Source organism: Polyodon spathula, chromosome 10, assembly GCF_017654505.1.
Source record: "Polyodon spathula isolate WHYD16114869_AA chromosome 10, ASM1765450v1, whole genome shotgun sequence".
Classification (NCBI taxonomy): domain Eukaryota; kingdom Metazoa; phylum Chordata; class Actinopteri; order Acipenseriformes; family Polyodontidae; genus Polyodon; species Polyodon spathula.
This window is the reverse complement of record NC_054543.1, coordinates 38,670,396-38,692,734: the sequence shown is the minus strand read 5'-3', so window position 1 is coordinate 38,692,734 and position 22,339 is coordinate 38,670,396. Positions and strand designations below refer to the sequence as shown.

Below are 22,339 nucleotides of genomic sequence, written 5' to 3'. Positions count from 1 at the left end.
TAAAAACCAAGGAAATCACACTCGTGTTGTCTGTGGCAGCATTAAAGACGTCAGCTCAGCAGCAGAGGATAACCATCATGGATAACCTTCCTTGTCCATCAGGTGGTGAATTAGACAATAGATATTCATGGCAAGTGTGGCACTCAACATTAACACCATTCTGTTATTTATTCACACTTGTACAGCAGGCAATACTGCATGTAACTGCAAATGTATACTATTGCTAAAATCATAACACTATTTAAAAAGAGTCTTCACTGTTAAATAAAATGTAGAAAATAAATAAAAAGTCTAACCTTTAAGTTTGGAAGCACAACAAGGACACTAATAAATTAATAAATACAGCATTCATTCAAGATAGGGTGACTAGTTAGTCATTGAGAACTTGGAGAAATGTGTTTTGCAGCACTAAAAGTATGTAGACTGATAGAAGTAGTGGTAAAAAAGAAAGTGGGTATACTCCCCTGTTTGGTGTTTTTAAAATGTTTTTGTAAGCTACAAAGCACTGCTAATTTATGGAGACCAAAGCTAAATGGAGAGGGAAGGGCATTTTTGTTTTAAATAATGATTTAAAAAAACAAACATTATAAGCAAAATTAAGGTTGATAAAATAAAATGTTTACATTTTGAACCTTAAATATATAGATTAATACTAACAGTTAGAACAACACTTTAGAAAAAATAGACTTAATTTATATTTTACTATTTTTGTGAGTTTTGTCCAGTTGTTCGGCTTAGATTTTGGTGTCTGATCAAATTTATGTCAGAGCTTTTAGTTTTTTGCACTGTCCATGTAACTAGGGTTCCCAGATTTGCAAAGTGAAAAACTGGGACACTGACAGCATACTCTGAAGGTGTTAAAATAATGGTATATAATAACACAGTAATGTTAAAAAATTAACACTGGATGTTCTTATTGCAGATGAGAACAACTAATTTCCTTTGTGTTGTGAGAAAGATCTCACCTCACTTGGGTTCTTCTGCAGCACGATTGACTCCCACACGGGAATTGTGATTTTCACAGCGCATTTGCACCCCTTATTTGAAACAGCAAACAAAAATAAATAAATAACACGTGTAACAATTATTAGTTGTTTTTTTTTTTGTTCCTGGGTAGTAAGTGTTATTTCTTAATTGCTTATGCCTCAAAACTATAGAAAATGGCTGTTATTCCCCACAAACTTTGCTTTTGTGACCAGGACAGTGATATTTCAAAATATCACTATTTCCAATGGGAAAACGGGCAAATGTGTGTCTTTTCGTTCACATAAAGTCAGAAAAAAACAACATATGAACTGTATTTACAGTATAATCGTAAATCTCGAAAAACTACTCACTTCTAAGTCTTTTGTAATCATTTTTGTATTACTTTAGTACAAATACATGTTAATTTGGATTCATATGTTGTTTTTTTCTGACTTTATGTGAACGAAAAGACACACATTTGCCCGTTTTCCCATTAGAAATAGTGATATTTTGAAATATCACTGTCCTGGTCACAAAAGCAAAGTTTGTGGGGAATAACAGCCATTTTCTATACTTTTGAGGCATAAGCAATTAGGAAATAACACTTACTACCCAGGAACAAAAATTATGTTACATAGTGTAATCAAAATGAAATCCTACCCAAGGAGTCCTAACTAAACTTTTTCTTTCAGTACTAACAACGGATGGCTTAGCCATTTACCAATAACAAAAACTTCACAAGCACAGACCAAAAAAAAAAAAAAACCACACAAACTTTCTTGTTAAACCACACTCTTCGTATTGACAGCCTCTTTCCTCCTCACAGACTGCCCTGAACAAACACTTTTCCCTGTTTAAATACCTGCCTGCTGACTCCAGGCAGGTGTCACTAATTAAATTATAAAACAATGAAACAGGTAATCAAATTAAATAAACTAATTACACCTGTGGCTATGCAAACAGCCACACACGCATATCTGGCAAGGACAAAAATTAACCCTATCCCTGCCAACCTCCAGCACATTTTCCCCAAGCAGGGATCTGCCCTGCTACAATTGTCATCAGAAAACATGTTGGATGTACAAAAAGCCAGATTTTAAAAAAAAGAGGTCAGTTATTAGTTAAACATATACATCAGAATAAAAACAAATAGTCCATAAGATTGTTTATTTTATTTTTGAATGGTGCTAACACAACCTAACAAATTAGGCCTACTCTGCTATTATCATACTGAGAACACAATGCAGTTTTGTACTTTAAAAAAAAAAAAGTGTTACAAATCGCAAAACAGAGACGATTAACAAGTTTACTGATTCTGACCGGGAGAAAAAATGAAGGCTGTTTTTGCTCTACTTGCTTCCTCAGAATATGAGCCAAACTAAGCGCAAAATGTTTATTTGAGTCAGGTTACCTTGTACAGTTTGTTTCGATTGTGAAGCATCTCATGGTTGTTTTTCTATTTGACATTTTTCCTTTTTAAAAGAAATTAAGGAGCAGTGTACCACAGTCTACCAAATAATAGTGGAATAATTGTATGTTTTTCTTTGGAAGGTATTCACTTTAATTCAGGCAACTAAGATTTCAGTTTACAAAAGCTCCCTTATTTTGAAAACTCAATGTTGACAGGTGTGCTGAACACCCTTTCACAGTCAGCGTTACTCACTGCAAGAGTGACTGTTATTATGGTGATCACCCCTCTCATCTAAAGTCATGTGAATGGGACCCGAGTGATTTCAAGTTCTTTTGCTTAAACATCAATAGTAACTGGAAAACCAAGAAGCCGGGAGGTGGAAAAAGACTTAAAAAACAAAGAAAAAATTATGTAGCCTAAACAATCATTGTGCTAAGTCAAAATATAACATTACCTTGACAAAATGTTTTGCCGGTAACAAATGTTTTACTGGTATGGCAGTATCAAGCGGTACCGGCTTACTTTCACCTCTGCGTTTGGAGGACATCGGAGGTAAAAATGAAAGCCATTAACATGCATTTCTGACACTGTATTCAAACGACGACGGCACTTATTGTAATGCATGCACAATTATGTTAAAATAGTGCCGCGGGGAATTAATTACGATACGCTGAGAGGATCAAGACAGAGGGCGATTACAAAAAATGAATCTAAAAAAATGGAACGCTTTAATCGCAGAAGTTAACTGCGATTAATTGACAGCCCTAAACAGAACATAAACAACCAATCAGAACACAGAGTCCAGTGGCCACGCCCCCTGCTCGTGCTGAGGTTCTGACAGAGCTCTCAGCTATCAGTTTTGCTTGCAGCAATGCAACACAGAGATGCTCACCATTAAAATATCTTGTCTAACTCAAGATTTGCATATCACAGGAGAGTAGAAGTGAGCAAACTCTGTACCCCTTACACATGAGAAGTGGGTAAATGCTATATTGCCCAAATTAAAAGTGGTAAATGCAGTTTACCTGTGTACACCTTCAACTACACCACTGGAGAGACGATTGTAGTTTGATTTTAAAATTACAGTTCAAATTGACTGTACGTTATCATAGTGCAATACATAATATAATGTATTCACTCATGTTCCTTGTTCCTCTTCTTTTCCAAAAGCTTCAATTCAAACATACACAAACAGCTGCAAACATGTAATTTCAAAATGATTTATCTACAACAGGTTAGTGACTAAAGGTTAGTGTGTACAGTGGTCTCACATATAAAAAGGGTTCACGTTTAATGGTATAGGAAGATACCATTCTCACTTGAATCTAAAATGCATTTTAGGATAAGAGCATTTTCACCCTATCCATACCCCCCTCCCCTCCCTAAAGACGGGTTCAGATAATCAAGAAACTGAATTTTCAATTACATGCACTCATTTAATGGAATCTGATAACTACAGAAAATAAGCAACAAACAACTGGATTAAAAAATGCTCATTTTGCTCTGAATAAAAAATCCAAAACATGCAGTAACAATTTAACTGCTATATAAAATGAAATATTCCTCTAACCTTTTAATGGGATTGTAAAGAAACCATTTTTACCTTGTGCTGGCATTTTTTATTTTGCATAAAATCCAAACATTTCTTCTCGATATACAGGCCGTGTGAATACAATATTCATTTTGCTGCAGGAGAACAGACGTTGCATAACAATGAGATTTGCTAATGAAATCAACCATCAACCTGCAATACATACATATTAAACCAAGACCTGAGTGTCATTTTCTTTTTGCATCGTTTGTTCTTTCCTTCATTTTTTCCCTGGCCTTTCAATATTTTGTCTTGCCTTGAGTTTTATTGCTTCAAGCTAAGAAATTATTATTGCACATTACTGTTCCATTCTGTTTATGTACAGTACACATTTTTTTGTTGAACAATTTGTTCACTGTTAATGTTGTTTGGATTGTATTTGCACACAATGCAGTTGCCACATATCACAAATCACTTTTAGAAGAACAATGAGAGAAAAAAATAAACATACACTAAGTTTAACAAAACACTGTTTTTGACTGAAGGATCTTGAGACAAACATTTAATGTCATTTTTAACACATTTTGGTTTAAACAGCAGGTGGGATAAAATGAAATCAATCTTCTCAGCATAAAACCTTTGTATTTAGTTGTAACAGGATTCAAATGAAGGCTGTATGCCTGTACAAAGTTCAGTGTAAGACTTTCTTAGGAGAAAAATGTATTCATATAGCACCCTATATGATGCGTTTTATTATTATTATATGCAAATCTTCAGTTTCAATTATTATTACTATGTCCTGAGAAACAATAAATAAATAAATACATAAACAAATAGATAAAATCCAAACATGAAATGTGAGTTACAAAAACATAGTGAATCACTGTTTTTACATTTTCCTATACACAACTCAGGACAAGACTATATTTATCTTCTGTTTAGCAAGATGGATTGAAGCAGTGAAGGCCAGACAATCAGACTGTTTAGATTCTGAACAAGGAGAACAATGAGATAGCTCAGACTGTTGTGGACAAATCCATTTAAACAGACATCTATAACAGATGATGACAAGGAGGTCCATAGGATTAAATGTGTCCTTAATTGGGGGCCCATTTCTCTACCCCCTTACTATAAAGACCTGAAAATGATCTGACTGTCATGTTGCTTCAAATCTGTTAGACAATGGTGGAATCCTAAATCAGTTTAAAAAAAAAAAAGAAAATGCAACAAAACTGATCCGTACATGAATGAATATGCACTTGGCTTTGAACAGGTATTTATACACTGTTTGTCAAATGTAGTGACCTGTAAAGGTATTAAAAACTGTTTTATTGTATTTATCTTTTGAATATTGCAGGTATCATTCCTCTTGCCGTTTGTCAAACAAAGCACTGGGATTCTTTTCCACAATTGTTGTAAATGGAACAAGGATAATTTATGAAAGTGCAAAAAAAAAAGCTCAGAGTACTGGAAGGTCACAGCCTGTGAACCAAGCTGATAGCAAAAACTGCTCGGATGCTGCAGAGCTGCCATTTCTCTTCCTTGACAAAGACTCCATCTGCTACAGAGCCATTTGCAGCCTCAGAGTCAGAATATCAATGATTTCCAACCATTTCGCAAGTCTGCTTTCACCTTGATATCACCTCTACAAATGTCTGGAGCGGATGGTACAAATATTCTCTCTACAGGCTCTGCAGACTGCCAGAACGGGTTTGATCCAGCTAAGTGGCATTTAAGCAGCCACTGAAGTACCATTTTCTTTTTTATTATTACCTTTGCCTTTCTGTAATAGGGTATAATAAAACCTGAAACTGGTTAAAAAATGTTTTTAAAAAAAAAAAAAAACTTAAAACTGCAAAATGAAGAGCTCTTCAAAATAAATATTTAAAAGTGTCGTTTTTTTTTTTTTTTTTTTTAAGATTTGTGTATGGAATGATTGTAGCATAAATCATTTTAGGACACAGTTAACAGGAAAGCAGCCCACTTTAGTACTTAAAATGGCTTGTACATACAAAAGTTCTGAGGCCACTGCATTTGAAACAGAAAATCCTCTAGCCTTTGTACATTTCTCACTGCTTGTCTTGAGCGGATAAATCAACCAACAACCCTAACAACCAAATGATACTAAAGAAAACTGAATTTCCTTCAGAACCATCTGCCCAGCCCATCACAGTAAATCCATTATTTGCGTGCACACCTTCTATTCAGACAGCAGATCATACCAGACAGTACTTTTATAACCTTTCACCCTTCAAGATAAACAGCTCCATTAGTTTTGGTTATTGATAACAAATTAACCTATATGAACACAGCTGGGAGGAAATCCTCGTTAGCTTAAATCAAGATTTATAGTCTAATTATTTATCACTGATTCTCAGCTACACAGTACATTATAAAAACAGGTTTTAAATTCATGCCGTTATCCTACATGGTGGCAACACAGCACAGTGAAACGGCAAATATGAGCTCCTACAGTAACCCAGATCATTCTTCTGTATTTCTTAGACTCTCTCTAATTGTGTCCCAGCTTTTCGCCCGATCCCCTTTCTTAGCAAATACATACAAATCCATAACACAGACTGGGGAGCAACATGGAACAACAGCTCTATGTATTCCAACTTTCATTACTGAGTTTAAAATGTTTTTCTAGGAACTCGAATGAAAAACTATAAAAACCAATTCATATATAAATAAACATATAAATAAAAGTGCAGTTTGCATGTACTATAATATAGATGGAATACACAACTCCAAACCAGATCAATTCTGTGGGGGATGTTAAGCCTATTCTCTGCCACTGGGTCCATTAAACTGGTGGATCAAATTGGAAAAGCAATTCAAAAACTAAGGAAATAACAACTAACTGGTGATGCATCTTGACTAAGGTCCTTGCCAAATTAATTGATTATTAAAAGAACCTATTTGATCTGATAGTTTACAGTCCAATAAATAAAACGATCATGCAGTACGTATATACTTATGTTCGGCCTGCCTGTGCTACTTTTACACAGAAACTGATTTTTGTTCTTTGCAATGATTATTTCTGGTATCAGTTTACAGTAATTACAGTTTGCACATTTCAGAAGTGCAGAAAAACACTGAGTGCCTTTGTTGTAAACATCTTACCACCTACTGTTTGTTTGCAGGCTCTGCCTTGTGTCTTAGCACACACCATACAGTGCACTACAATATTGTACATACTGTAACTCTACACATGTAGGTGTTCTGATAATCACAACACCCTCCTATTAGTGTTTGATTAAAATTAACAGCTAGCTTTCTTTACAAAATATCAGTTTGTTAATTTAGCATGCAAACATCTTAAATATAGAATAATCTCCCATGACTACTGACAAGCAGGTGATCACAGCTTCATTTGTATAATGCAAATATCATCACAATAAAACTTTGATTTGTAACAGGTGTAATCAATCAAACAGTTTTACCATACTGTATGTGACCTGCGCTCTGTACTGCCATGCAACAATGGGTTAAAGACACTAAACAGCTCTATTTGCCGCTAGGTTTAGGTGAATTGCAAATAGGATTTTTGACATTATATTTAGTATTAAAATAGGTCTACACCTTTAACAACCATTCAAAAAATATATGATTATCTATATAATCTTCTTTACCTTCCCCAAAGTTATGATTAATAATTTAGTGTTTCAGTGAAGATCCACCAGCATTAAATCTGTAGTTGCTACATATTGAAATGAAAATGTTGTAGGCTGATGAAGACGCTTATCCCATCTCGATTTATTTATTTATTTACTACCAATACAGTGCTGTAAACCATGTCCCTATACTACAGGTCTTATCATAATAAAGGCTGGGTTATAGTACTTAAGTCAAAAGAAGGTTAAGCTTTTATGAAAGCTTAACCTTAATTGTAAATTAATATGTTACTCATACTTTTCTTTTGCATATCTAGTATACAGTAAGAGATGCCTTTGCTGTAGTAAAAGTACTGTATACTGTACAAACTTGTAATATAAATCAAGGAAGCTCAAATTGATTTCCACTGGTATTGCAATTCTTGCTTTTAACGCAGATAGGAAAGCCTACTATATATTGTACAGTACTAGGCTATATCTTGTGCATACAGGTAAGCTGAGGATTGAATTGAGCACAAATTAAAACAAACCACACATTGAGCAGTTTATTCATGTTTCAAATGAACATTCAGTTGTTGTCAGAAAGTAAATTCCATTGTAATTTGTGCCTTCATGGTATCGGTAATGTCTAATGCTATTCAGTATTTTTTAATCATAGTGCTTTCATCAGCATTTGAAATGAAATGAACTCTGCATACAGTTCCTTGCACAGTGGGTAAAGTCATATCACAAAACTGCTGTCATTCAGCGCTGGCTAATTCAGCAATATGAACACTGCTGCTGTTAGATTAGAGTCCAAAGATGTGAGAATGCAGGGCTGACGCAACAAAAAGTGATGCCAACATGTGCATTCGGGAGACAGTGAGCGCACGCTGCTCCTGACCTTCAGGACGATTCCCTTTTCTCAGCACTTTTCCTCATCCTTGACGTTTAGAATTCAAAACACACACGTGAATAAAAGGAGTAGGCTACTTATCTGTTCACATAAGCACTATGGTTTCCTTACACAGCACCTTAAGTATAACTATTCAGCACCTTAAATTATGTTCATACACTGTCTCATTGCCATGGAATTTGAGTACCTTTTTTTTTTTTTTTAAATAAAAAAACAGATCATTTCTTTAACCTCTGCATTACCACATATACCAACCTGATATCAGTGTTACTTCACATCAGAACAGGGTACTGTAAGTTAATACTGAGCATACACACTGACTTGCCAATTTGTATGAAATGCAACTTCTGATACAGTACACACAAGAAATCAATAACATGTAATGATGCTGGATACTAGATGATGGTTACTGTTTTCATGTCCTGCGAGTGATTGCCATGAGGACCCTGCAAATGTTCCAGATTCTAAGCTTCAGATAACATGCGCGTCACCACATTTACACACCACATGTCAGCCTTGTGTGCAATTCATTCCAGAATGTTTCCCAGAATGGAACAGTCCATCTTGCAGAGTCTGCCAGTAGGTGTGTTAGGGAATAACAACAACCTGATAAAAAGAGTAGGGAAGATTTCTAATAATATGTGGCAGTATACTTAAAGCATGTTACCTGTTGCTACACGACTTTGTTTTAAAAACATACATTCTTATATCTGTCTACTTATGGAGATGTCTGCTGTTCAGCTACTGAATGCAAAGTCAAAACATTCTTGTTCATAGAGTTTATTTATTTTGGATTATGTTAAACTGGCTTTAAAACAAATTTTAATGGAACTGTCACAAACTAAAACCTCCCCTTTCCACCACACCAAAAGCTGGCAAGCACAGCAACTCTAAAAAGGAAGTCCAGTAATAACGTTGGGCTATCTTCAGCTATTGGTGACATCTTCTGCGACCACAGATGCCTGATAACTTAACAATGAGCACCTATTGCAAAACTCTTGAAAACTGAACTGTTTTCGACTGCTGCATTTGATTGCTAAATAAAGGGATGTCAGCACATTTAAAATTCTACATTTTAACTTCAGTATTTGCCATATTTTCATCAGAAACATAATGAGAAAAATTGAAGTGTCTGAAACAGATCCCCATTTTTAAACTTGCTACCTGTTTTCTTTGGACTAGCACAAAAGTAACGGATGGGCACATTATCATTAGTCTTTGGCAGGTATATTTTTCATTTGGACAGCCAAGGGAGAGTCCTGGACCTTAACATCAACAAATTAATTCCAAATCCCACATATAACAAATGTAAAGACAATGTGAAAACCCTCTATAACCTTTTGGGAACATACTTTGAGTATTTCAGAATTAAATTCTTAATATGTTTTATTTCGTGCCAGAGAAAGCTTAAACTAGTGAACAAATATAGCTAGAGATTTCTAAATTAACCATCAGTAAACATAATTTTAGCCGCCTGCTGAAATGCTAATATTGGCCATGGCTTAGTATTAATATGGAAACAATAATGGAAATCGACAGAGCATTGTATGAAGACAATAAAAAGTCATATAAAGGGGCGTGAGGCCAGCAATGATGTAAAGTTGTGTATTGTTAGCCTGGTAGTATACTGATTAATTGAGAAACATGTTATTGATTAACAGTGAATATTACAGAATGGTAATTTACTACTCTGTACAATCCTCTTTTTCAAAACATACCTTTCAATCACGCCTAATGTGTTTGTATTCTACATTAAAAAAACATTTTGTACTTTGGGTAGGGTTTTTGTAGTAATATAGTGCACTACTACAAAACAAATCATAAGGTGGTACTGAATTGAAGGAAATTAGGTTCTAAACTAGGTTCATCTTAAAGAATGTGCTATAAACCACAATGAGTATAAAGCATGTATGTTTTAAAGATTTTTATGGCACAGAAAGTTCTTCTGACATGGTTCTCTCTCAACATGTGGTAATAATCGAGGTAGTAAGAACACCATCACTCAATGTGACTTTCTGGAACCAAGTCATGTGACAGCAATTTATATTAACCCGAAGGAACCCCAGGGTTTTTGGAGTCAACTATTACTACTGCATCCAACCCCAGTGCAAAAAAAAACCTGCTTAAATTTCACAACCACTGTACTCCAGACACAAAACTGGACTCTACATTGTTAAACTCCCGCTAAAAACAAAAGATTTTACTTTAAGCTACAGTAACACTTCTCCCCTTTCTTTCAAACTCTAAATGAAATTATATGAACTGCCCTTTGAAACGATAAAATGAAACTAACGTTTATGAGCAAACAGTTATAAACATGGCTATCCAACTCTATACAGATTACAATGTTAGGCTGCCAAAGTGAGATAACAAATGTTTTCTTTGAAGCAACAGTACATTCAATATTCTGAAGTAAACCTACAGTATGGTCAAAGTTGTACAGTAAAGGCCTGGATCTTCTGGCCTCACAGGGGAAACTTTGAACGCATATACATTGATTTATAAGAATTGTTTTTCCAAAGGATACTTCTGTCTGCACACTGACATTAAAAACATGTTCTCTTTGTTATAAATAAGCAGATTTAACAGTACAGTGTATACTGTAAACAATAGATATATTTAGGTGATCAGACCCTAGAGTAACTAAAAGAGGTGGCCTCTTTATCCCTTTCTATCCTGAGTTATTTGTGTTTAACTGAAGAAGGAACTCCTTTTGAGTATGCAACAAGACAGAAAAATATTTGACATTTAATTACACACTACCTCTGGGACCTAAGAGTTCTGTGAGGTTCCAACGTGATTTTCAACAACATAATTTAGCATACGGCACTAAGATAAGGCGGGACCTTGAAGTCCCACCAGGATTGAAAGAGTTAACGAACCTCCCAGGTAGACCAATCAGTGGCTTGGGGTGTCGACATAGAAGCACTGCTGTTATGGAAACTATGAAACACCCTGCATTACACAGTACAAGCAAACATTACATTTTTATTCACCTGTGTGGACATACAAAAACACTTGGCTATTATTGCTCTCACAACAAGCTTCAAAACAAATAACCCACACATTTATAGAACAAACAGGGGATCTGAAAAACAAGGAAACAAGAGACACAAACAGGTCTAGCAACAATCCAAACAGAAAGACAGATTGCAAGCATTTGTGTAGTACATTATCAGTAAATTATAAACACAACTGTTTGTTTTTTTTAATGTGTGGCAGGACACTTACTGTTAGAGTGTCGTCAGTCCTGAGACATCACTGCTCTGCAAACTGAAACAAAACAGAATCTATTGTGAGCAGAATTATGGTTTTATTCTTTAGCATCATCTTGCAATGTAATCCTAGCAGAAATTCAACACAGGAGGTATTTTAACCTGGAGTACCTTTTAGACTGAATGCCCCTAAGGGAGACTTGCCTATTCAATTATAAATGATGTACTGTAGATACCAGGGAACACCTGCAATGTGGTCAAACTGACAAGATTAAATATAACATTAAGGCTTTTTTTATAACTTCAGGCATGAAATCTTAATTAATCTCGACATTCATTATAGCATTTTTTTTCTTGTACTGTATGTAAAGTAAAAAATGAACACAGTTTGCTATGTACTGTTTTATTCAATTGGAAAACCCCTCAATGTGCAACTGCATACATTTAAGGCCTTACAGTACACTGCATCTGCTATTTAGATCCTGCACAAAACAATTTTCTAAGAGCGGAAATCTACTTGTCTACCAACATTTATAAAGAAATGTCACTTTTCTAGTATGGCGTATGTACAGTTGTAAAAGTAAGAATCCTCAGAATTCTTGCATCCTCTGCAAACCTCTTGCACTTACTTGAATATCACCCTGTAGATTTTTTTAGCAAAGAAACAACATTACTTGAATGAAGAACTTGAAAATTTTTGGCGAGCCAGCAATTTCTATTATTTTCATTAAACATTTCCATCTGGGTTAATTTTGTTTAGAATGTGAAAGAAATGAAGGCTGGGCTGTTTACCACTGGTGTCAGCAACAGTTTGTAGTGCCTGTGATTTACAGACTGCATGCATCACTCAAAATCCTCAGAACAAAGCAATTTATCTACACCTGAGAGCAGTATGGGGGCAGCTAAAATGGAAAATAAAACCAAGCTAAAACATCTGTTTATTTATTTATTTATTTAGTTTTTTATGCCATTCGAAATATGTATTCATTTAATGCAATAATTCAAGGAGCACATTACAGCTGTTGCTTTTAAAACATTCACTGAAGGGAATGCAATACTACTGGTTTACATTTTACAGAACGCATTTTCATGTTTCACTGTCATAGTATTTAGATTAAATATACGATATAATCCTGGCTTTAACATTCTGTAATGAGAAAGCACGACCTGTAAAATAGCATGTTTAACTGAAGCCAAACTAATTAACAATATAATAAATACAATCTATTTAGGTAATTATGTCTACTGTAAACACAGATGTTAACCTGTAAGGATTCATTGTATACTTTATTCATAACTTTAATGGATCACATACTTCAAGAAAGGCTTTAGAATTACAACAGACAAGTCGACAATTTACTGTATGTCTGAAGAGATGTTACACAATCAGTTGTGTGAAACCCATACCAAAATCACTGCGAATTGCCTATTCAACAGCTTACAGTAGCACATAATACAATTTTCAATACCCTATTTTACAAGCAGTTTTAAAGCTTTATACTTTGTCATGTCAGTCATCCCAATCCAATGATTCTATTAAAGAAATAAGATAAACTTGAAATTGTGTTGCATTAAAGAAAAAAAACAAATCAAGCTGAAATCAGTGCTTTATTTAACTATATTTCATGAAGAAAAATAAACTGTATTGTGAATGATAAACCTAACCTAGAATTAGATTACAGTACATGTCAGTAGCAAGTATACATTTTTCCTAGTTCTTTAGTAGTTTTTGCTGAAATGACTTAAACCATATTTATGGCCTCTGGTTTACTTCACATTTTTACTCAAAAAGTGGTAAAGACAGACTACACCACTCTGAATAACTATTTAATAATACATTTTAAAAAAACAATGGTATTAGGGGGTTAGAACCAAGAAAGAAGGCAAACACTCTCAGAGATTAGAAAGCATGAAACAGGTCGTCATGTGCCTGCTTTCAAGAGACAGCACTAACCAGAAGCGGCCTCTGGACTTTTCTAGCTTGTTTCCACAATAATGTAGTGCTTTGCATGTGATCTTTGCAAAAGCTTTCGTAAAGACAGGAATTTCCATTCAAGTAAAGTAGGTACTGTTAGCAGGTTAAGTTCACTCAGGGATTCCTCGTCAGAACAACTGGCCACAATGTTTTCTGCTACAGTGTTCTTCTGGAATTCCTCTTTCACATGTAGCTTAAGTACAAGTGGCTTCAAGGCACAAACTACAAAAAGATGTCAAGACCAAACTGCAATAAAACTGTTAAGATTTTAAACGATTTAACTGAGTGAGGGAAACATCACAAGGAGAAGAGAAATTTATGTTTTTCAGCTTACTGTATCTTATACTAAATTAGAGACAGAAGTGGCCAAGTGTGGTAAAACTGAAATTTTAAATCTTGTGTATTTGTATTAAATGCAGCATATGCTACAGTACTATAGGCAATTCCTCTCAAACATATTTTCCATTTTTTGTACATAAAATTAATTAATGCTGAAAAACCTAGGTGTGGATTAGGTTTACCGCCTAAATTAGGCTAAAAACAACTGTTTCACACAAGCATTAATATATATTTTAAAGTGATTTTCTTTTGACAGCTCCTTTTGTTTTAAAATATTATGACAAGAAAACCACAACGTGGTACAGTAACGTGAATATTTCAATGCACTTTTTACAGAGAAATCAATAAGTTTCATAATTGCTGTACACAGGCCACAGGATTGATGTACCGTAACGTGCATGATATCACTGTAGAAAAAAAAAAGTTCTCTCACGAGGTTTAATCCAAAAGTTGTGTCCTCTTAGATGGCAAATGTGAGGATATTACTTTCCTTAATCTAAAACCTTTTGGTAGAAAGTTAAAGGTCAATCACTGCCCTAAGGACAAAGGTCTTCCCACTAGTTTCTTTGACTCTCCATAGCCAGCTCATGTTACAGCTGTCTCCGAGTCTGTTTTTTTTTTTTTTTTTTTAAAGAACACAATAAAGTGTTACTGCCTTTAGAGGAAGGTATCAACAGTAATGAGTAATACACAGCACTAAACATAAAAGGAAGTTATTTTGAGGCAAACATTTTCTATTTCAGCTGGCAGCTGTAATACATTAAAAAGTTTCAGCATTTCCAAGCAGATTCAATAAGAACAAGGTTGCTGCCTTAAATGTGTACTTGATTATGCTTCATTGCTTGAGTCCAACCGCAACAGTTACAACAAAAAAAAGGTTTAAATTTACATAAATGATGCAAATGTTATTGAAAATATGCAAGTCTTTGCTTTTTTTAACTTACTGCAATATAAATATGTATCTTGCTGTCCTGGAGACAGACATACAGTACATAAATAATACTGTACACTAACAAACTGTCAAAATCTGCAACTTCCAACAATATGTTACATGTTTAATTAATGGCACTGTGCCCAGACCTACATGTTTCCACTGTATCTATAGCAAGGTAGTTTTCCATACATTATTTCTGCTTCATTAGTCTGTAAGATTTATTTTCTGCTCAAAGTAGTGAACACATCTACAACATTTCTGAGCATCTGGTCAAATTAACTAAAATAACCCACTGAACAACACAGGTTCCAAGTCATTCAGCCTCTCCATTCCAGTCTGGATTATTTCTAGTAATCCACTGCTCCCAAACTGTGTATACAAATTAAAACCACACAACTAAAAGAGGTTTTTCTCCTGGGTGGGATAATCCAATAAAAAATATGTTGTTTTGTTTGTTTTTTTTTTACCTTGGTACTGTACACAGTAAATGGAGGTTGTGTAGAAGCATCCTCATCCAAGCAGAAATAACCCATACTGTAGCTTTCTAGATTTTTTAAAAAGAAAAAAATTTTAATGGATATTTTTACAGGTACTATGTAAAAAGCTAAAACATGTTTACTGTATTTGCTAGCATTAACCCTTTCTGTAATACTGTACAGTACAGCATTTTATTTCAAAATCAATTTGATACAACTATTTAAGACTAAACAAAAAAGTGCAGCAAAACAAACATTAGATTTGCATCTAACCTCAGGTGCGAAATCATCAAGCACTGGGGAACAGAGCTTTCAGAAGTCCCTGCATATTCACACATAATTATTGTTCTTTCTCAACACATTTCCAAAGTACGCAAAATATGGCATGTAAGCAGCACAGTTTAAATAAACAGGGTAGGATGCATCAGATTTATGGGTTTTGCTGACACATACACTTAACTTCTCTCTAAAGGCCAGATTCTTTTTCTTTGTCATTCCATGCAACATTCAGTTAAAATTAAATATTTAAAATTGAAGCTGCGGTATGCTGCTAGCACAGCTAAAATGAAAAGCCTTTGTGGTAGCAGTGACCAGATTTTAAATGCAGGAAGATCAATAAATAAAAGAAATCTGCTCAAGCACAATCTCAGCGTGTGTGTGGAATGGTTTATAATAGCTTGCAAACGACTGTATCCTTTCAAGCTGTTCTTCAAGTATGAATATGCAACCCATTTGTGTCACAGTCAATGTCCAATGTCCAATATTACTTCTGCTGAGAAATCCCAGTAGTTTAGGTTTGTAACATGTTGTACAGGCAAATAGCAGTAAGCTGCAGAACAAATAGGCCAAACTATTGGCATTTCAAACATCAGGCCCATTATCACAGCAGGGGACTTCAATCATTGGAAAATTCCTGTACCAGCACAGGCAAAATGACAGCGATCATTATAAAATAAAATAAAAATCAGTAATCGCCGCAGCATATTCCTATTAACCCACCTCCCTAATACTTTTCAGCTCACCCAATCAGAAAGTGTCAACCCTGACCTACTAAAGGACTCACATCAAGCTGTAAATGTTTAAAAACATCAATCATAAAAAACAATGACAGGACATTGAATTATACAGTATTAACCTCCAGGGTTTGCATACAAAGACCTTAGATTTATTTATGTCTGTGCGTTAAGAGCCTCAGCACTATTCTATACACTGAACCGGCTGCCAGTTTGATGAACCTCTCGGCCCTCAGCAGGAGTTCAGTGTCTTTGATTAATGAGTGCATGCTTGTGGAAAAGGGTAGGAACATAAAAGTAAACAGGGTGAAAACACACAAATCCCCAGAACATCATCAGGACCAATTCAATAATTACTCAGAAGTCTAGTTCATCTCTTTAGAAGAATCAACACATAAGGGCCCCTCTGCACCTCAAATAAAAGTTTATTTATGGCTCCAGACAGACAGTCATGTAACTCTTAAGTTCACAATTCACAGAAGTTACAAAAAGCAGAATCAAATCCAGAGTTTGAAGAGAGGAGATCTCAGTCAATCCTTTCAGTGAACATGTGTAAAATCCACCACAGGATCTGCATGCTAGCAGGTTTCTGAGAAGTGATTCAATATGGATCAATAATAAAATTATATCTATAAAACAGCACTACGGTACTGATATTTTTGGGCTACTACTTTTTCCACCCTTAAATATAATGACCTCCAATATTGTTGAATGTGGTTTTGTTAAATACAGCAACTCTCTATGCAAGCCTGTCATCCGAGCAACATTTTTATTGTTCCTGTATTCTACTGGAAGACAATTCAAGGACATAAGCATTAAATAAATATGAGGTACAGTCAGTGACCTTCTAGCTTTGTATCTAGTTATTGGTTGATTCATTGGCAGTTACTGGATGCATGCATAACACATTTAGACTGTAATTTGATTTATCCCCAGTTTTCATTCTGTTGTAGTCATTTATATGATAGACATTAAGCAGCCTAATGTGTTATTACTTGGGTTTCAGTTCAATTGCAGGCAATAGTTCATTATTATCAATTAGGAAATTTACAGTTACAAATCGATTCCAACTGTGCCTTTCTAAAGTGCTAAGATGCATCACAAGAAAAATGTGAAATCCATGCTTGAAAAAAGCTATTTATTGTAGGTCACATACTGTACTGTATAAAAGCGGTTTCAGCAAGACATATTTGTTAAATAATTGTCATATTATTCATTATTTTAAATTAAATGGTCTCAATTACAATAATGTTGTAGTAATTAATTCAATTAAAGCACTACTGCCAGCTACTGAACATACAGTAAGGGCTAGGTTATATGAAGAAGCATGACCAGAAAACCTCCAACAACAGGACAAAAATTATAGAAAGTCTTACTGCTTACAAGAACAAAATGACAACACCACCCGTGTTATTTTCCTGATGTTCCTCAATCAGCATGCTTACAACTGCTGATTAAACAGCTAATATGTGTACCTCGAATAGCCAAATCAGACTTGAAAGAGAAGCATGGTATTGTACTTGAGTACCCCACCAAACACACACACACAAGCAAGCTGTATTTTGTAATGTTTGACTCATTATGCTTGGCAAAAATAATGTAATCTCTAAAACAGAAGATTTGAAAAGACATGCAAAATTGATATACACTGTATATGTCCTTTAGCTCTTTAGCATTACGCGCCCACTATGGGAGCGTCTGTGCAACGCCATCCTGGTTTTGTCAGTCTCAGCATCCACGGAGACAACGTTTGCCTAAATCCTAATTTCAACTAATCAGCTTAGTAAATAGCAACTGTTTTGCACAACTTCAGTAGACATGTCAATAGGATTTAACCATGCCTACTTTTAAATTCAGAACTTTCAGCCTCCAAACTGAACTATTTTACTTGAACGCAAGAACACACGTTTCACAGCTCCCTTTCTGATTTACAATAAAATTAATGGTAGTCCTTATTTTTTATGATCCAAATACCATTTAGATCATTAAAAAAAAGTGTTCTTTATACAAGATTGAGAAAAATAGCGACACAACATGCATTTTGTAAATTTTTATTTGTAAGCAATGTCAAATACTGATAAGGGCCCTCCTGTATGTTAATGATTTAAACTGTAGCACTATACAATACACTATGTTATAGATCAATCAACCAGAGCTGACAATTCCCTAAATTTTAACAATGCAAGTTTATTAAGACAACATGCAGCTGCTAAAACTTAAAAAAGAGACATTTGCAATAGCAGTTCAAGCTGGGAGTGACTGTTCCGTTTCAATTCATTGATACCACTAATGGCTTCTTAGCAGCTCCATGAAATCAAGCAGCTGTCAAGCTGATGCATCAGAAAGAACAGTAACGCACTCCCATAAGAAAAAGCAGCACACGGGATGTTTGGCAAAACATCTGCTCCTTTACATTGTAGCTTTTGCAGTAAATATCCAGACAAAGAAATGGGAAGCAGTATCATTAGGTTTCAAGAGTAAGACTCGTCCTTGCAAACTTTAATTACAGTAAAGGCTGCTGGTTTTGAACATACTGTAAAAAAAAAAAAAAAAAAAAGTACAATACAACCATTGAAAAAATAAACACAACATATGTTTAATATTTTAGTAAGCTAAATGTTTTAGCACTTGCTGTGCAGTTACACTGTTAGTAAACAATGCTGTTTACTGTACAAGCTGTGACTAGCAAATTCACACTGTAAAGCCTTATATTTATGAAGTGCAAGAAGCAGTGTTACCAAGGTTTACAGACAAGTTGGAACAGTGCATGTGTGCTCATTTACTGTTCTTTTTAAAAGACTGATAAATTGTCAATAAAATAATTATCCACTAACTAACAAGGCCATCTGTGTTAATTACAGCCCATTACCTTTTAATACCAATTGGCAAAAAAAATTATTATTAGCCATAGGGGGAAGTGAAGAAGTAAATAAAAGCATTCTGTTACACTTTATGCTAATGGCAGAGGGCCTTCAATTAACACACAGGGGGTATGCAGTACTATTTAACCCAGTGAATGCCCAGAAGACCTGTGAGCTCTTGTGAGCAGTAAAACCTATTCTTGACTAACCACAGTCTTGCATGAAGATCCACACAGTGCAGGCCCTGTGATTAAAGAAAATTGTGCAACTCCAGGTGGATTCAGGGTTGATGGATTCTCTAATTGATAAAGAAGGCTAATATACTGTAACTGTACTGCTTGAAGATGCAGTGCTCCATAATAATATTCAATGGTACACTAAAATGCAATTGCACCTTCTCTACACTGTATCACTCCTGTTCCTACTTGCAACATTAGGAGGTTATACAGTAGGTGACAGTTTCAAGCTATTCATTTTAGCTTAGGAAGCAAAACAGAAATTAAAATGATTACCAACAACACTTCGTATGTGTAACCCATAACCCCGCTATAATTGGGGGTGTACAGTATACTTGCTTTTTCTTTTTAGGATTTGTAGGATTTTTTGTATCCAGTGTTGTCACAGCCAACCATCGTCAAGCCAACCGTCTTCTAAACATTAAAGCATTTTTCTCCTCATCTAAAACCACCAGTCCCTGTACATTGCTGACTGTTACATCTACAGTCAGACAAGATCTAAGTAAAAGGTTGTTTTTGAAGTCTTCAGCTGTTTAAGAACAAAATAGACCTCTCATATGTCTTTTAAAAGATAAACCTGTTTTCCCAGGTGTGAAAAAGCTATAGTCGGTTCACAAACCCACAAAGCATTCAACAGTGTTGCACAGGCTCCAGGTGATTATATTATTCATAGAAACTTTAGATTGTTCCTCCCATTAAGTTTTGCCATGTGACCGGTAGAGGTTTGAGATGAAAAAGTATCTATTGTTCACAGGTAAATTAAAAGAACAGAGCCTTTTATTGTCTCAGGCTGACATAAGAACCCATATTGCCAAAGGTTACAACATGCTGACTTGTATGTGTTTTTCTTTTATCAAAATAACATTTTCTGAATACATCTGATTTAATTTTTTTCCAACTCAATGAAAATCTAAGAAACTAGCATTAAATTTACTTTTTGCAACCCCCTATCATTCTGAAACACAACATTCAAGGTAACTGGCAACAAAAATTTCAAAAGCATATATGTTTTTAGCTCACAAATGGGGGTTTTATTTTCTACACATACTGCAAAACTGAATTAAAAGTGTAATTACAATAAGAGAAAACTATTTTACTCATGAAAATGAATGAAATAAAAAACCAAAAGACATGCTGAATATTTTGGATCCAAGAGCGCTGCTTGTCTCCTTTACATTTTCTCTATTCTAGTATTACTGCTCCATGGGGTGTATAGTCCCCCCCACCTGTCGCAGAACGAATGCTTAGTCGCCCCAAGCTCACCCCTCTTTATAATACAAATGAACCAGGACAAAATAAATACATCAAATCATTTGATACAACTATTAACCAGTGACCGAAAAAAAAAAAGGTTTTGGAAATGCTCAGAGCGAGTCGTTTTTACTTAAACTTTATATGACGTCACCGTCTCCCCTTGAAACATTTCATAACTTTCAGTTTTTAGGAGCTTGGTTGGTTTTCTTGAAAAAGTAAAAATATCAGGGAATTAAAATTACCCAAGATGGCGATAGTCTTGTTGTTTAGAGGGCAGAAAAATGGAGGATATTGTAATATACACAAAGGGATAAATTTCAACAACTCAGTCAGGCTGCAGCTGCTTCTCTTTATAAGGAAGCAACACAAAAGATAAGAGAGAAAAAGCCACGAACTCGCAGCGGACTGCTCTCGAAAACCAGGATAATTTCCTCAAAAATAAAGAAAATATGTATATTAAAGCACCCTTAACCCTAAATTGGCGACAGAATATAAAATATATAATTTGTGGTTTAATATACTGTTGTTGCCCAATGAAGAGCTGTTAGATTTTTGCTATCATCCTGAGACAGACGTAGCAGACCAAAGGCACTCTGTTCTTACCTTTATCACTGACTCCGGTATCGCCGTTTTAATCAAATTAAACATCACAACGGACACATTAAAACATACAATTATTCGTGAAATAGTGAGGAATCATAATCTCCCACTGAAACTGTTGACATTCCGAAGATATCGTTTGAAATGTGTTTAAAAACAGAACAGTTTAACCGCACGAGTGAGGACACAAAGACGAGATTCGTACTGAGTAAGAACACACAAGTCTTGATCATTCAAAGCGACAATAAAACTGACTTCTTAAATCCTGAAATAAAGTTTACATTTTACTGAAAGCCCAGTAAACAAATAGACCAGTACCCGACTGTTTTATATTTGAATACTTAATATTAATCTGAAGTACACGATAAGGAAGCAAAGGAAAGAAACTAAACACATCTATGTAACGTTGTAAACTGACGTATTTACTGGTACATATAAAACCTGAAACTATCCACCTAAAATAAAAACACAGGCAGTGGTTAAACTTACCTTAGTTTTGACACTGACGGATTTTCTTCCTCGACTTATTTCAAGTAATGTGCCTTTTCCTTCTCGGCTTTATGCTGTTGTTGTTAGAGGCCGGAGTAGTCGGAGATGATAAAGAACGAAGGGAATTGGGCTGTAATTGAGACTCTCAGTGTGAGTGAGTATGTGTTAGTTACTAACAGCAGATTGAAGGAGACTCTTCTCAAGGTTTATTCAGCTTCACTTCAAGGAACCAAAGTGACGTCAGCTTACAGTCTGTCTAACAATGAAAACTTGCGCTTATTCTTGATAAACATAACAATTTTAAATAACAACTAGAAATGTCCGATTAAAATGGTTTGTTTTGTTACCTTTTTATTTTGCATTTTCTATACTAATGAGATATTTTGTTCTTTACTGCTGTAATACTGATACACAAACAATCTTTTAATATCGTGTTCTAATATTTGCGATTTTTACCTAAACTGAAAATGACATATACTGTGATTGTGATTGTAAAATTAATATATATATATATATTGATTAATAAT

The 22,339-nt window shown here is 34.9% G+C and overlaps 1 protein-coding gene across 24 annotated transcripts in view; it reads right to left on the bottom strand.

Annotated features, from left to right (window-relative positions):
* The window catches only part of LOC121322281 (bromodomain adjacent to zinc finger domain protein 2B-like), a 63,978-nt gene extending 41,955 nt beyond the window's left edge, over positions 1 to 22,023 (bottom strand). For 21 of the 24 annotated variants that reach the window (XM_041262003.1, XM_041262004.1, XM_041262002.1 and 18 more), the window contains exons 1-2: positions 21,813 to 22,023; positions 11,652 to 11,693 (exon numbers count right to left, since the gene is read on the bottom strand). The gene's annotated coding sequence lies outside the window, so the exon portion shown is untranslated. Of the gene's footprint in view, positions 1 to 11,651; positions 11,694 to 15,350; positions 15,428 to 21,812 lie in introns of all 24 variants that reach the window. The other 3 variants (XM_041262007.1, XM_041262005.1, XM_041262006.1) reach the window with 2 other exon arrangements.
* Positions 22,024 to 22,339: the final 316 nt, after the last annotated feature.